The 15,481-nt window shown below is 42.9% G+C and overlaps 1 long non-coding RNA gene across 2 annotated transcripts; it reads left to right on the top strand.

Annotated features, from left to right (window-relative positions):
• Window positions 1-7,220: 7,220 nt before the first annotated feature.
• Window positions 7,221-12,847, top strand: LOC145715665 (uncharacterized). 2 transcript variants are annotated; one of them, XR_014138067.1, is made up of 4 exons: window positions 7,226-7,747; window positions 8,053-8,462; window positions 9,011-9,762; window positions 12,622-12,847. It is a non-coding gene; the product is annotated as an uncharacterized LOC145715665 (long non-coding RNA). The 2 variants fall into 2 exon arrangements; XR_014138066.1 differs by having other exon boundaries at window positions 7,221-7,747; window positions 8,053-9,762.
• The last annotated feature ends 2,634 nt before the right edge of the window (window positions 12,848-15,481 follow it).

Below are 15,481 nucleotides of genomic sequence, written 5' to 3'. Positions count from 1 at the left end.
ATGTGAAAAACTCACAGCTAATATTATACTCATTGGTGAAAACTGAGAGCTTTTCCTCTAAGATCAGGAACAAGACAAGGATGTCCAATCTTATCACCTTTTTTTTTTTTTTTTTTTTTTTGAGAGAGGGAGAGAGAGAGAGAGAGAGAAAGAGAGAGAATCTTAAGCAGGCCCCACACTCAGCATGCAGCCCAATGTGGGGCTTGATCCTATGACCCTGGGATCACAACCTGAGCTGAAATCAAGAGTCAGATGTTCAATCGACTGAGCCACCCAGGCGCCCCTATTACTGCTTTTACTCGACACAGTCCTGGAAGTCATAGCCACAGCAATCAGACAAGAAAAAGACATAAAAGCCATCCAAATTGGTCAGGAAGGAGTAAAATTTTCACTATTTGCAGATTACATGATACTATATATAGAAATCCCTAAAGATTCCACCAAAAAACCATCAGAATTCATAAATGAATTCAGTAAAGTTATAGGATACAAAATTAATATACAGCAATCTGTTGCATTTCTATACACTAATAGTGAAGCAGCAGAAAGAGAAATTAAGAAAACAATTCCTCTTACACTGTTGGTGGGAATACAACTTGGGCAACGACACTGGAAAATAGTGTGGAAGCTTCCTCAGAAAGTTAAAGATAGAGCTACCCTATGACCCAGCAACTGCACTACTAGGTATTTATCCAAAGGAAACAAAAATACTGATTCTAAGGGGCACATGTACTCCAGTGTTTATAGCAGCACTATCAACAATAGCCAAATTATGGAAAGAGCCCAAATTTCCATCAACTGATGAATGTAGAAAGAAGATGTGGTATATATATATATATATATATATATATATATATATATATGTATATATATATATACACACACACACACACACACACACACACACACATTCAGTCATCAAAAAGAATGAAATCTTGACATTTGCAATGATGTGGATGAAACTAGAGTGTATGCTAAGCGAAATAAGTCAATCAGCCATAATTCCACATATGACTTCACTCATATGTGGCATTTAAGAAACAAAACAGGATGAACATAGGGGAAGGGAAGGAAAAATAAAATAAGATAAAAACAGAGAGGGAGGCAAACCCAAAGAGACTCTTTACTATAGAGAACAAATGGAGGGTTGCTGGAGGGGCGATGGGTGATGGGATGGGCTAATTGGGTGACAGGCATTAAGGAGGGCACTTGTTGGGATGAGCACTGGATGTGATGTGTAAGTGATGAATCACTAGATGCTACTCCTGAAACCCATACTACGCTATATGTTAAGTAACTTGAATTTAAATAAAATCTTGGAAGAAAAAAAATTCCATTTACAGTTGCACCAAAAAGAATAAAAATACCTAGGAATAAACTTAACCAAGGAGGTAAAAGACCTGTACTCCAAAAACTATAAAATGTTGATGGAAGAAGTTGAAGATGACACAAATAAATGGGAAAAAATTCCATGCTCATGGACTGGAAGAACAAATATTGTTAAAATGTCTCTAGTACTCAGAGCAATCTACAGATTTAATGTAATCCTTATCAAAACACCAACAACATTTTTCACAGAACTAGAATAAATAATCCTAAAATTTGTATGGAACCCAAAAGACCCCAAATACCCAAAGCAATTTTGAAAAAGAATAAAATGGGAGGTATTGCAATCCCAGATTTCAAGATATACTACAAAGCTATAGTAACCAAAATAGTATGGTACTGGAATAAAAATAGACACATAGAGCAATATAACAGGATAGAGAGTCTAGAAATAAACTTATGCTTTACTTATGGTCAAGTAATCTACAACAAAGAAGGCAAGAATATACAAGGGAAAAAAACAGTCTCTTCAATAAATGGTGTTGGGAAAATTGGACAGTTACATGCAAAAGAATGAAACTGGACCACTTTCTTATACCATGTACAAAAATAAACTCAAAATGGATTAAAGGCCTAAGTGTGAGACTTGAAACCATAAAATTCCTAGAAGAAAACATAGGCAGTGATCCCTTTGACATCAGATGTAGAAATATTTTTCTAGATATGTCTCCTTTAGCAAGGGAAACAAAAGCAAAATTAAACTATTGGGACTACACCAAAATAAAAAGCTTTTACTCAGTGAAGGAAATCATCAACAAAACAAAATGACAATCTACTGAATGGGAGAAAATATTTTGCAAATTATGTATCCAATAAGGAGCTTAATATTGATAATATATAAAGAACTTATACAACTCAACACCAAAAAACCATATAATCAAATTAAAAAATGGGCAGAGGATATGAATAGTCATTTTTCCAAAGATGGCCAACAGACACATGAAAAGATACTCAACATCATTCACTATCAGGGAAATGCAAATCAAAACCAAAATGAGATATCACCTCACACTCGTCAGAATGGCTAAAATGAAAAACACAAGAACTAACAAGCGTTGGCGAGGGAGGATGTGGAGAAAAAGGAACCCTAGTGTGTGGTGATGGAAATGTAAGCTGGTACAGCTACTGTGGAAAACAGCATGGAAATTCCTCAAAATTTAAAAATAGAACTACCGATATGATCTAATAATTCCACTACTGGGTATTTACTCAAAGAAAACAAAAGCACTGATTTGAAAAGATACGCACCCTATGTTTATTGCAGTACTATTTATAATAGCCAAATTATGGAAGCAGCCCAAGTGTCCATCCACAGAGGAATGGAGAAAGAAGATGTGGTACAGGGGTGCCTGGGTGGTTCATCGGTTGAACATTTGACTCTTGCTTTCGGCTCAGGTCATAATCTCAGGGTCATGGGATTGAGCCCTGTGTGTGGCTCTGTGCTGAGCACTGAATGTGGAGCCTGCTTAGGATTCTCTGCCTCTACCCCTCTCCCTGACTCTTGCGCTTTCTCTCTCTCTCTCTCTCTCTCAAAAAAAAAAAAAAAAAAAAAAAAAAAGGATATATATATACAATGGAATATTACTCAGCCTTAAAAAGAACAAAATCTTGCCATTTGCAAAAACATGGGATGGAGCTACAGGATATAATGCTAAGTGCAATAAATCAGAGGAAGACAAATACCATATGATTTCACTCATATGTGGAATTTAGGAAACAAAACAAACAGAAAAAGAAAGACTCTTTTTTTAAAAAAATTCTTTAATTTTTTATTTATTTTTTAGAGAGATAGATCACAAGCACGGAGGGGCAGAGAGAGCAGGAGACATAGAATCTGAAGCAGGCTCCAGGCTCTGAGCTGTTAGCACAGAGCCCGACACAGGGCTTGAACTCACAGACTGTGAGATCATGACCTGAGCTAAAGTCAGATGCTTAACTGACTGAACCACCCAGGCACCCCCCAAAAACCCAGATTCTTAACTATAGAGAACAAACTGGCAATTGCTAGAGGGATGGTGGGTGGGGGGATGGGTCAAGTAGGTAAAGCGGATTGAGAGTACACTTATCGTGATAAGCACTGAGAAATGTATAGAATTGTTGAATCATTATATCGTACACCTGAAATTAACATAATACTGTACTTTAATTATACTTGAATTAAAAAAAATAGCTGGGTATAGAGCCTGAGAAACCACATTTGAGACAAATTCCCCAGATTTTCATGCAAAGGAAAAACCCCACCATTAAGCAAACAACTTGAGGTGATGACCCCCAAAGCCCTAATTGCAGTAAGAGTGACTCAGCTGAAGCAGGCAAGTCCTTTGTTCATGGTGGTCTTTCAATGGTAGTGTCCCTGTTTGTAGGAAAGAGCGTTTCACCTGATTTGGGAAACAAAGGAAAACACTGCTTCCCTAGTATGGGTCTTTGGCTCCTTCTGTTCCATTTTTTTTTCCTTCTGCTCTGTTAGGTGATCTCAGCTCTCATATGGATCATTTCTTCATGAAGTCTTCTGTTATTGTCTTCTCTTGGTGAAAGAGAGAACAGAGATTAGTCTGGATCTCCATAGTTCTAGGCTTTTTGCTAAGCCACCTCGGTGGGCTGAAAGAAATCATGATTGATAAAAGTCAGGTCAAAAAAGAGGATTCCAGAGGAGCATGAGATCGTTAGAGCAACCCCTCATGGGAGATAGAACAATGGCATGGTTAATGTCAGATCTATTCAGATGGGGAGGACTTATCAACTAACTATGCAGAGGATGCTGTGAGAGGAGGATGAGGACCATCCAGAGGAGTGTGAGACCAAAGAAAAAATGGATTAAATGAAGATAGAAACAAATGGGTTTTTAATTGGGTGGGGAGGAGGATATTTACTGTTGAGATAGAGTCTCTGGAGAATCCTATCTGTAGTCAGAAGCTTCATTAGCACCCAGGACAATTAAGAGGGCTTGATTACAGAGCAGGAGCCTCAACAGCCAGAGCTTAGAGCCTGAGGCACTGCTTGCAGTCCGAGCTCCAACAAAATTGCCAGTTAATTGGCGTTACAAGCATAGAAGTAGAATATAAGGAGAGCTTCCTATCCAGGGAGGTTCTTCCCTTTGGCTGTCTAGCCAAGCCAACACCCAATGCAACGGCTCTAAAAGTGTACACTCTGGCCTTTGCTTATTTTAATAGCCATCTGCAGTCTTCTGGTACCTTTCTGCCCAAACTGCCAACCAACCACCTTAAAAAATCTACAATACTACTGCTTGTTCAATCCTCTATATACAAGTACAATATCTTTCACCTCCTCCCCTCCATTTTCAAGGACTGATATAAAGTTATCCCTCATTCTCTTAACCAAAACAGATTTTATGGCTTTTTCCTCTGATAAAAAATTAGAGTTTTAGATATTTCTTCTTCTTCTTTGAGTCCTCTCCAGTTTTTAAATTTTCACACTCTTCAAAAAAATACTAAATGTAATATTCTACTTAATGATGACTAATGAATCCAGTAAAAGGTTTTATCCCCCTGACTTCTGATATTCTTCTTGATATACTCCAATACCATTGTCCTTTTCCTCACAGTGGACTATATTGATGTTTCATTTAAATTGAGGTCAGTTTTGACCTTCTAATGTCTCACTTCCCACTACCACTTCTGCCTGTGGGATGCTTTTGTGTTTGCTTTGTTTTTTTGTTTGCATGGATGTTATTCTTATACTTGTTTGTTTTACATTTCATTTGGCTGCCTAAGGTCACTTTACAATTAATCTCCTTTAAGATAGTGGCGGTCACCCATTTTGATGATGACCTGCACATCTGATGACATTCTTTTATTCTTTTATTCAGGTCACCAATACACCGAACGTGACAGGGCTCAGGAGGAATCTTGACTGATTTGCTGGAGGGAGGTTGCCACAAAGCCCCTGGATGTGGTCCAAGAATGTTACCTTTCTATAGAGCATGGTAAAATCTGGCCCTTGGGTATTTGGGGCGTAACCCATGCTCCGCATGTGAGTGGTGTTTAGTGATGTTGCCACTGAGCTTGTCAAGGGATGCTCGAGTGTGGCAGGGGAGGGACTTATCTGACCCACCTTGTCTCTCCGTTCTAACTGAGGTTGAAGCCTGAGACTGAGGAGGATGTCCTGGAGTAACCATCTGTCTCTGTGGCTCTGCTGCTAGACTGTTGGTACCACATGTTTGATCCCGAGTGCCTCCACACGTGCAGCAAAATGATTTTTAAAAAGCGAAGGCAGAAAGACAAGGGAAAATCACTTTTGAAAGTTGTGCCTTACTCTACCCTGCTCCACATCTAGCTATGCTGTGCTATTGCATTGTGAAATGTCTCAAACACATTTCTGAACTCTCTTCTCCAGTAATAATGGGACCTGCCATTGTGTTGGAAAAAGACATTTTTTTAAAAATGTTTATTCATTTTTGAGAGAGAGAGTATGAGCAGGGGAGGGGCAGAGAGAGAGAGAGAAGGATAGAGGATCTGAAATATAGAGGATCTGAGCTGATAGTAGCAAGCCTGGTGGGGGGCTTGAACTTGTGAACAATGAGATCATGACCCGAGCCAAAGTCAGATGCTCAACCGACTGAGCCACCCAGGTGCCCCTAAACATTAACTCATTTAAACCTCCTACTAACTTTGAGGAAGTGTTATTATTGCATCTAGTTTATCAGAAAAGAAGCTGAAGATTACGGAGGCCAAATAATGTTTTTGCTCAGGTGTTCAGGTTTTGAGGATGCCACAGGAAATTGCACCCAGACTACTTACCTCTAAATACTAAGGAACATCCCCTGCCCAGAAGATAATGTCTTCCTTTAATGATGACTGCCAATTTTTTAAGTACTCTTTGTATACATGCTATTGAATTCTATCAACTGAAAGTAGATTCAGATTTTTAAAATATTCTTTATATTTAATCTGATAGAATATTAATACCGGAATTACACCAAAACCATCTTCACAAACTCTCCCATTTTAAGATGAAAGAATATAGGTCTGATTTTTTTTTCCAGTGGCAAATAATGGGGTTTTTTTGGATAATATATTAGAAATTCTTGATTATAAAAGTAGCATAGTAGATGATCAGCAATCACATACGGTCCTTTAACATTTGTATTTAATGTTCGATTACAAATAGTATTGCCAGCTCTAAGCTCAGCTGATCCCCCTAATGATGAGGTGACTTTATGAGTCAGTTTGCTTAAGGCTCAGAGCCAGTGGGTGGTGGTCGCATTACCAGGGTATTTAGACAGAGAGACTCAGAGCCCGGCTCCCTGATACTTTGTCTCTTCGTCACTTATGCTGGAGTTACTCCTATCCTAGCAACAACAGCCATTAGTGACCAGGCCACATCCCAAATGGCTGTGTTTTAGAATCGGCATCTGTTCATCCTTTGAGTCCCTCTCTCACTCAAGATTGTCGCTGAAACCAGAGGAAAAGGAACAGAGAGACCTATTCACAAGGGCAGAAGTAGGCCTAGTTAGGGTAACCAACTTCAGTGAGGAGGACTTAAAACAAAGCTTTTCAAACATAAGAAGTGATGTTCATGCAGGAATTTAGGGGAGGACCAGATGCTAGCTATGGATCTTGAGAAGAGAAAAGACTTCTGGGAAGAAAGGAGAGAGCCTGTGTTGAGGATGTGAGATGTGTTGGTTTTGAAGCTACTGTCTGTTGGGGCGCCTGGGTGGCTGTTGGCTCATCTGACTTCAGCTCAGGTCATGATCTCAGGATTCATAAGTTTGAGCCCCGTGTCAGGCTCTGTGCTGACAACTCGGAGACTGGAGCCTGCTTCAGATTCTGTGTCTCCCTCTCTCTGCCCCTCCCCTGCTCACATGCTCTCTTTCTCTCTCTCTCTCTCAAAAGTAAATAAACATACAATGAATTTGAAGCTACTGTATGTCAGCTTCAAACACTGATTTCCTGAGTACCTACAAACCAGCTCTCTCCCATTTGAGTCTGCTAATGGGAGCACTAGAAGGCAGGAAAATGAGAAGGATTTGCTTCTTCTTGTTTGCTCACTGTTCCTTTTCTACATCACTTCAGCAATAGTGCTTCATCTTGGCAGTTGTTTCCAGTAGTTACAGTTGGCCCCAGATTCTAGTGTTTTCCTCCTATTCCCAGAAGGATTTTCAGTGTGCCCCTTCAGAGATATCCGCGTCAGCAGCCCTGTGCCTCCTGTTCTGAGTCCTGGCGGCAAACGGGTGCCTCTTCAGAGCTCTTGCAGCAGTGTGGTGATGTCCCCTCTGGATCTCAGCGCTGCAAGGTTTTGTTTAGACTCTGGAGGTTCTACCAAAGGTGGACTTCCCCTTCTCCTCAGCTGCAAGCTTTGCAGGGTCCCTCCTTCGAATTCCTGAGGAGCCAGCCTCAGCCAGGTACTGAGCCTCCTCCCAAAGGTTTGGGTCCTGATTCTGGGGGCTTTGTCCCCTCTGATTGCCTGAGGTAACAGCAATGGCTAGACGGCAGCTTCACCTCACAGCTCCAGGTTCCAGCTTCACGGGGCCTCTCTTCCAAGCGTCCAGACTTTACAATCCCTTTATATATATTCTTTCTGGTTTTCCGGCCCTAGGTATGGGAGCTATTTCCTGCTCTTTCTAGCTATGTTAATTTGGTGTTGGCTTTTTGAATGTTGAGCCTCCAATATCTGTTGAATTCATTCCACGTGGTTTCTGTTTCCCAGAGAGCTGCTCATCTCAGTAGTCAATGCCTGGGCCAAAGCTGTGCGACTCGAAGAATGATCACCTGAGCTCCTCCCATCGGATCGTTTAGCTATCTCCTACTTTCTTACGTAGGAAAAGGAGCATCCTCAGGAAACCTCATCCACCACATGGTTTTCCAAGATAGCTATCACTGGGGGAGAACAAAACCATGCTATTTCTGCAGGAGAACAGACAATGACAATCCACGTTCTATTTTTGACAGTCCAGAGTGCTACATGTGTGGTCAGTCTCGAAGTGACTATTATACAGCACTGGGCGAGTGGGGATGCCTGTGTGCCCTCCCTGGGTCTGGGTGCTTCTGTGAGTGCTCCAGGATCACTGTCCTTGACTTGAGCTCTCAGGGCTGGGGCATTGACGCTAAGCTGGAAAGGTAAGCCAGCAGGCCCTCTTTGGTGATGGGTGAGAGCGTGTCCATCTAGGCTGCCAAATTCTGAGATTCAACAAGGGCTTGGTCTTAATGTTACATCTGCTGGCCCATAAATGCTCACGCCCCAGCTTTGGGGCAGTGGTTGGTCAGACTCCCACTCCCTCCCAGCCCCCATCCTTTAACATAGGAACTTCTGCGGAGAAATAGCTCTCTTGTGATGGCACTCAGGTCCCCTTGGAGTTCCACTTCCCGACCAACCCATCAAGGATTCTGAGGATTCCATCTTTCTTTTGGCATTTCATTGAAGAGACAAGGAGAAAAAAAGAAAAAAAAAGGGAGAGAGAGAGAGAGAGACAAGAAGAACTAGCCATTTTCATGTCCAGTGTGCAAATGCTCCTAAAACTGTAGCTGCAAAGGGTAAAAAGGGAAAAGGTGGGCAGAAGAGAGCAAAGAACAGGAGTGTGAGAGAAGATGAGTTAGAGAAAGAAACAGAGGAAAGGAGTTGGAGCAGGGGTTGGGATGCTTTTAAATACAGTGTCGCCTCTTTTCAGATCCAAATGGCATTTTCTGCTGTCAAGGTCCACATGAGACCATCAGAAGAGCGGTATGGCTCCCCCATCCGGGAGGCCCAGGACCTGGGTCTGGCGCTTTCTTGCTTGTGTCTGTTGTGTGCAGCCTCCTGCGAACTACTGTGGTTTGGCTCTGTTCTGCCATCCTCCGTCTTTGCCTGCAGCTGCGTCTAGAAGCTAAGTGCAGAGGAGCAAAGTGACTCCCTTCAGGATGGTTTCCAGGCAGCTTCTAAACATACATCTCTTTTGCTGTCCAACTCTACTTTCTTCCTTTCCCCACTCGTGCTCCCTCAGGCTACAGGGACAACAGAGAAGACAGAGCCTCCCTGGTTTGCCTACACGGTCTCACTGTCCTGCAGCCCGATTCCAGGACTGGCCTTCTCGCTGTACCCATGGAGCTGCCTGTTGGGGACTGTGAGCTCTCACCCCTCTCAGCTGGGTTCAGAAGGCCTCAATTTATTCTCAGCCCTGCCACCATTTTCTTTGTAGTCTCAACTTCCTCTGCTGTTAAGTGGGTCCATACGTGACTCCTTTATTTCCTACCACCAAGTGCTCAAAGTGTCCCTGACTTCATCTTGGATTTCCAAGGACAAACTAAAGGAACTATTTTATGACCAGCCCTGTCCCCTTTACCACGTCCACTGTTGGGACCCAGGCCTGCCATGGACCAATGATCTCTCTCTAGCACTCCTCCTCTGGGAAGTCCCTGTGCTCCAGGTGTCATCAGGACTCAGGTAGAGCAGCCCAAGGTTTTCCTTGTTTCCTCCTCTGACCTGTCCTCCTCCATCTTCAAGGTTGGTTGTAGTCATTCAAAGGCATAACCTTTAGCACTCTGCTCCAGATGACAAGCGTGGTCCATCCATTCGTCATTGCTCTATAGGACCCACTGCTGGAATATGCCATGACTTATTTCCCCTTTGTCCTATTGATGGGCCCTCATGTAGCTTCTAATTTTTGACCTTAACCCACTGTGCCACAATGACTATTCTACTAAATGTCATCTGATGAAATAATATGATTTTCCATTGGAGGCCCCTTCTAGGTCTTCTGTGGTATTTTTTTTTAATGTTTATTTATTTTTGACAGAGAGAGAGAGAGAGAGAGAGAGCGAGCATGAGTGGGGGAGGGGCAGAGAGAGAGGGAGACAGAATCTGAAGCAGGCTCCAGGCTCTGCGCTGTCAGCACAGAGCCCGACGTGGGGCTCGAATCCACAGACCACGAGATCATGACCTGAGCTGAAGTCAGACGCTCACCTGACTGAGCCACCCAGGTGCCCCTTCTGTGGTATTTTGATATGTCTCTTACATTCTTTGAAGTCTTCCTTGGCTACGATGGTCTAGACAAAGCCCATCTTGACAATGATCTAAATGAGCGGCCCCAGGGTCAGGTGAAGGCTAAAAGCAGTGTTCACTGACCCTGTGCCAGTTTTCCCACCATCTAGCCAGCATTCCAACACCACACAATAGTGTTCTCATACTAGTACTGGAGGGGATCCAGTGGGCCCATTTAGGGGCTGCCTGATTTGTCATAGGGGCAGGGTTTTCTTTACCTTGAGTTGATTATTTGAGCACAGGAGCTGAAGTAAAAAGCTTGTACTACAGCCAGTGCAAGTTTACCTGAGCCTCATTAAAAAGCGGGATCACAAATTATGTATGCAGACTGAGTGCATTTTGCTTAGCATTGGCTAATGATAATCCAGAAGTGGAAATGGCTTCCTAACTTTCCACAGACCCCAACAGGACATAACTGACTTTTTCTGGGCCGCCCTGTAGGTTTGCAGAGACAGGGCCCAGATTCTGCTCATGAGACAGGTAGCCCTCAGAGTTGAGAGACTAACCAGGCTGCTACTTCCTGAAGCTTTCGAGGGTAAGATTGTGTTTGTTTGTTGCCTGGCTTCTGGAAGTCTCAGTTCACAGGACTAGAGTATCTGGCAGCATCCACTGAGGTTTGATCTGCAGACAGAAAATGGAAGAAACCTCAATGAGAATCTTTTAGTCTTTATCCTACTGATGGCTGGAGTGAGAGCCATGCAGTCCTAAAGACCAAGACCAAGAACACAGTGAGAGGCTGTAGAAAACAGGCTGAGTGGTGAGCAGCAGCCTGGAAGGGGAAAGCATTACTGGTAAATTCGAGGATAAGTTCCCTCCTGTGATGCAGGACTCCATGTTCACTGCCAGGAGTTGGTGATATCCTGCTCACAGCTTCTGCAGACTGGGTAGCCGAATCCCTACCACTCTTTCCTCAGCTGCCAGTTTGCTCTCCAGACCCTTTTTTTATTTTACATTTTTTAACTTTAGAGAGTGGGGGAGGAGTAGAGGGGCAGAAGGAGACAGAGAATCCTAAGCAGGCTCCACATTCAGCACAGAACCCAATGTGGGGCTCGATCCCACGACCCTGAGATCATGACCTGAGCCGAAATCAAGAGTCAGACGCTTAACCGACTGAGCCACCCAGGTTTCCCTCCAGATCCTTCTTTTCTAAAGAAAGTGATGGCCTTCTCCCTTTTGCAGGAGGAAGAGAGGTGCTTAATCTTGAATATGCACATTTACAAACAGCCTGTTACATTTTACAGAGAACACACCTCTTCATTAGATTTTCCTTTCTATTTAAAGAGAAGGGAAAGGAGTCAAAAAAGAGCCCAAGAATGTAAACGCTTAGTTGGCCTTTAGAGATCAAATAAGTCCAGTTCCATCATCCACAGATTAGGGGACAGTGGTTTGAGGAGGCTGAGGGAGTAGCTAAGGACACACAACCATTTGGTGAGAAACGAGAGTCTGGTAGAAGAGACATGAAAGGCTCCAGTCTGGAAGGAGCCAACAGTCATGAGAGGCACTGGGTCACCTTTGTGGGGACAAGGAGTAAGCCTTCACAGAAGTCTTGTGTTCTTTTGGAGAGGTTCAGGAGAGAAAGGAATCATCAGAGAAAGCAAAAAAGAATTGGCAAAAGGATTAGCCTAAACCATGTCTACCAAATTTTTACCCAGAGATCAATATTCTCCAACGGGACTTTATATCTCATTACACTGTAGGAACATTCTAAGAATAGCATGAAAAACTTCAGCTGTTGCATTTTAAGCCATCTCTCTCTCCTGTCATCCTCTGGATTATTCATCAGACAGTGGTTTCTTCTTAAGTTTCTTATGGCATGATAAAGGACAGCATAGAGATAAAAATGCTTTCATATGTTTCAATTCCTATTTAGAGAATTGTTGAGGCAAGTAAGTCCTCATAGTTCTCTTTTAAAATATGCCTAAATAAAACTTTCTTTCTTTCTTTCTTTCTTTCTTTCTTTCTTTCTTTTAAGAAAACATTTTAAATCCATGTTTTTCAAGCTATGTTCTCAATTCATGGGTGGATTAGGAAATCAACTTAGTACAAAATTATGAAAGTTCATTGCACATGGTAAGGGTAAATATAATTTTGCAAAATTTTAACTATTTACATGTATGAACTGAATCACAGTGTAATATGTGTTTCTTATTGTGAGTTGTGGTCAAGCAAATGTAAGGAGCATGCTTCTAGAAGAAGGATATCTGTACAGGAAACACTATTGACATGGTTCATCTGTTGCTTTTCCACTGATCCTTGTTCCAGGCTCTCTCACCATCACCCCTGAGAGGCGAATGCAAACTGCATAAAGGGCCTGATTTTCAGTCTCTGCTGTGAATGAGATGCACACTGCGGGGTGGTTTGTAGCTGGCTTATCTGCAATGCTAAGCAAGTCTTATTCCTGGCTGTTTGTTAAAAGCATCTGTGGAGAATTTAGAACTCTATGCCAAGCCCCATCCCAGATCAAATAAATCTGAATTTCTAATGATAAGTTTTGATATCCATTTTTAAAACCCCTCAGGTGAATATAAGTTGCAGCCAAGATTGAGAACACAAATTCCTTAACCTCACCCTTTCCTTGGCTTTGCCTTCTGTCTTTCCCGCGATAGCATGAAGATAATGCTCTGCCTCTGACAACAAATTATTCTCTCCCTTAGGGCCATGGCTGTCTTAACAATTCTTGTTTCACCTTCCTGCATCTCTGTGCATGTTTATAAAACTGGCCCATGGACTTCCTTTATCCAAAGCTAAATCATACCTAAGTCCTCTTTCACGCCTTCAAGATTCAAGTGAGTTGCATTTTGCTGTATTGAAAACTTGACATAACAAAGGCAAAGTACAAAAGAATGACAGTAGGAGGGTACACAGAGCAAGCAGTAAGGAGACAAAGAGGGGGACAGGTGGGGGTAGAGATGGACAGTGGAAGGACACAAACCGGAGTATGAGCAAATTGTGGGATGTTCATAGAACAGTACTCAACCATAAAAAAGGAACTACTAACTGATAGTTCAACAACATGGATGGATTTCAAAAGTGTTATGACAAGCTAAAGAAGCAGGTTGGAAAGCAATAAATACTTTGTGGTTCCCTGGATATGTAGCGGGTGGGGAGTAGGCTGATGTGATGATGGTGGACTGGTCTCAATCCTTGACTTCTTCAAAATAGCGTGTGACCTGGTCATTGTAATAGTACAACTAAGCAGAATTGCAGTCTGGTCCCAAATTTGATATGGAATGTGTTTTCCAAAGCAATTCTCATTCATTCATTCATTCATTCATTCTTCTGTTGTTTCTTATTTCCTCCATTGCTCTCCTCTCCCTGAACCCACAATTACCCATCTTAACAGGCGGTTCGGGCACACCTGAGATAGTTTTCTCCCTGTCATTGCCCCCTCTGACCTCAAAAGTTGCTGAACCTATAGGAGCCCAGGTGGAGTGTTGGAAGCCCACCTCTTCCCTTTTCCATTTTCTTGGCACTGGGTGGTTGAGAATGAACCTCTTGAGGCTCTCCTCTTGAATATTGGTCTTCAGTTGCCCACCATTCTTGGAGGGAACTCTCCTGTGTATATAATTCTCCCTGAAGCCCCAGAGTTAAAGCCCTCATTGGCTCTCCCTGGGAAAGAGGGACAGACTATCAGAGGTAAGGACACTTAAGACATCTGATGCTCCAGGTCTTGAAACCCTGCCCTCTCCATCTATTTCTGGACTGACTTCCCTCCAGTACACACTCTCAAGTCCTCCAGGTGACAACAGCTTCCAACGAGGCCATCAGATGCAGCTATGGAGCACGTGGAAGACCTACGACAGCACAGGTCTAGAACCTAATGCTAAGGAGAAACCTAACTCCAGGTCAGGATTGCCATGAACTCTGACCAACAGTTCCTCTTTAGGCCTAGATATGGGGGCTCTTACTTTCAGTTAGAGCATTTGTGAATCAGATGAACATGTCAGGAATTGGGGGTGTCTGAGGGCAGGTTTAGTAAAAGCAGACCCTGAGGTGAGGATTTACATGCACGTGATTTATTAAGACAGTCCTCCCTGAGCATCTGGAATAGAGTGAGGGAAGGAGGAAAGCAAAGGGAGGAAACCAAGAAAGATTTCAGTCAGTCTCATTGACAGTAGGTTGGTGTGATACTCAGGAGAACTCTGGAATTTGTTGTGCCTCAGAGTTGTCCCAGTCCCAGGCGACTGTCTCACTTCTTCCCACCCTGCACCTTTAAGCTTTCCATTGCACAGAGTTCTCAAGCGCAAAGTCCTTATAGTTTGCAATGGCTCTCCCTTTGCCCATCAACACATTGCACCTCATGCTTCAACCATGGCAAATAAACTGTGGCGCCAATATGGAACGCGTCAAGAGAAACTGCAGCTTTCAAACTTAGCCCCTTTCTGAAATATTTCCTATTTTCCTAAGAAATAACCCCATCTGCCTTTGTGCCTTCACTATACCCTAGACAATTTTTGTCACTATGCTTACAGTGCTTCCTTGGTTTTTGAAATCATGTTACCACTGGCGTGAGGACTTCTTGAAGGCAGAGGCTCTCCTTTACTCATCCATGACACTTCAGTGGCTCTCCCTGTCCAGCATTCAGAGCCTGATTTCACTCAATCACTAAGATTGATTAGAACAGTGGCAACTGTTAGCCTTATCCCCACTCAGTCTGGAAACCAAATGGCTGCCAAACCTGTAAACCTTCCCATTTGTGTGACTCATAAGGATGGAAATACCTTCACTTTGTTCTGATTTACTGGTTTTGTTCTCTCTCTGAATGTCCTGTGCTCACGGGTGTATGCCTGGTGACTATAAGCTAATAAAGGGTGATCAACACAGCATCTTATGTGTTTATGGGCGTAATAAATGTGCTACTAATAACAGACTCTCCTGTGGCTCCGAGGCAGGGTGAGGAGAGATAAGTAACGGTACAGTTACATCTGAAACAAAACAGAGCTCAAAGTGCACACAGCACACAGAGATGGAAGAGGCTGACAGGATGCCAGCTCTGCCTATTCTAGATTCTCCAGGAAGCAAATGCTGACTAGGATTAAATGTGCAAGGGCTTTATTAGGGAAAACACCTGTGTGAAAGAAAATAGGAACATACTCAGGGAGGATGGCAAGGCCTTTAGGCC

Source organism: Panthera onca, chromosome C1 (assembly GCF_046562875.1).
Source record: "Panthera onca isolate mPanOnc1 chromosome C1, mPanOnc1 haplotype 2, whole genome shotgun sequence".
Classification (NCBI taxonomy): Eukaryota; Metazoa; Chordata; class Mammalia; order Carnivora; family Felidae; genus Panthera; species Panthera onca.
The sequence above is the reverse complement of the archived record's forward strand: the minus strand, read 5'-3'. Positions and strand labels throughout refer to the sequence as shown.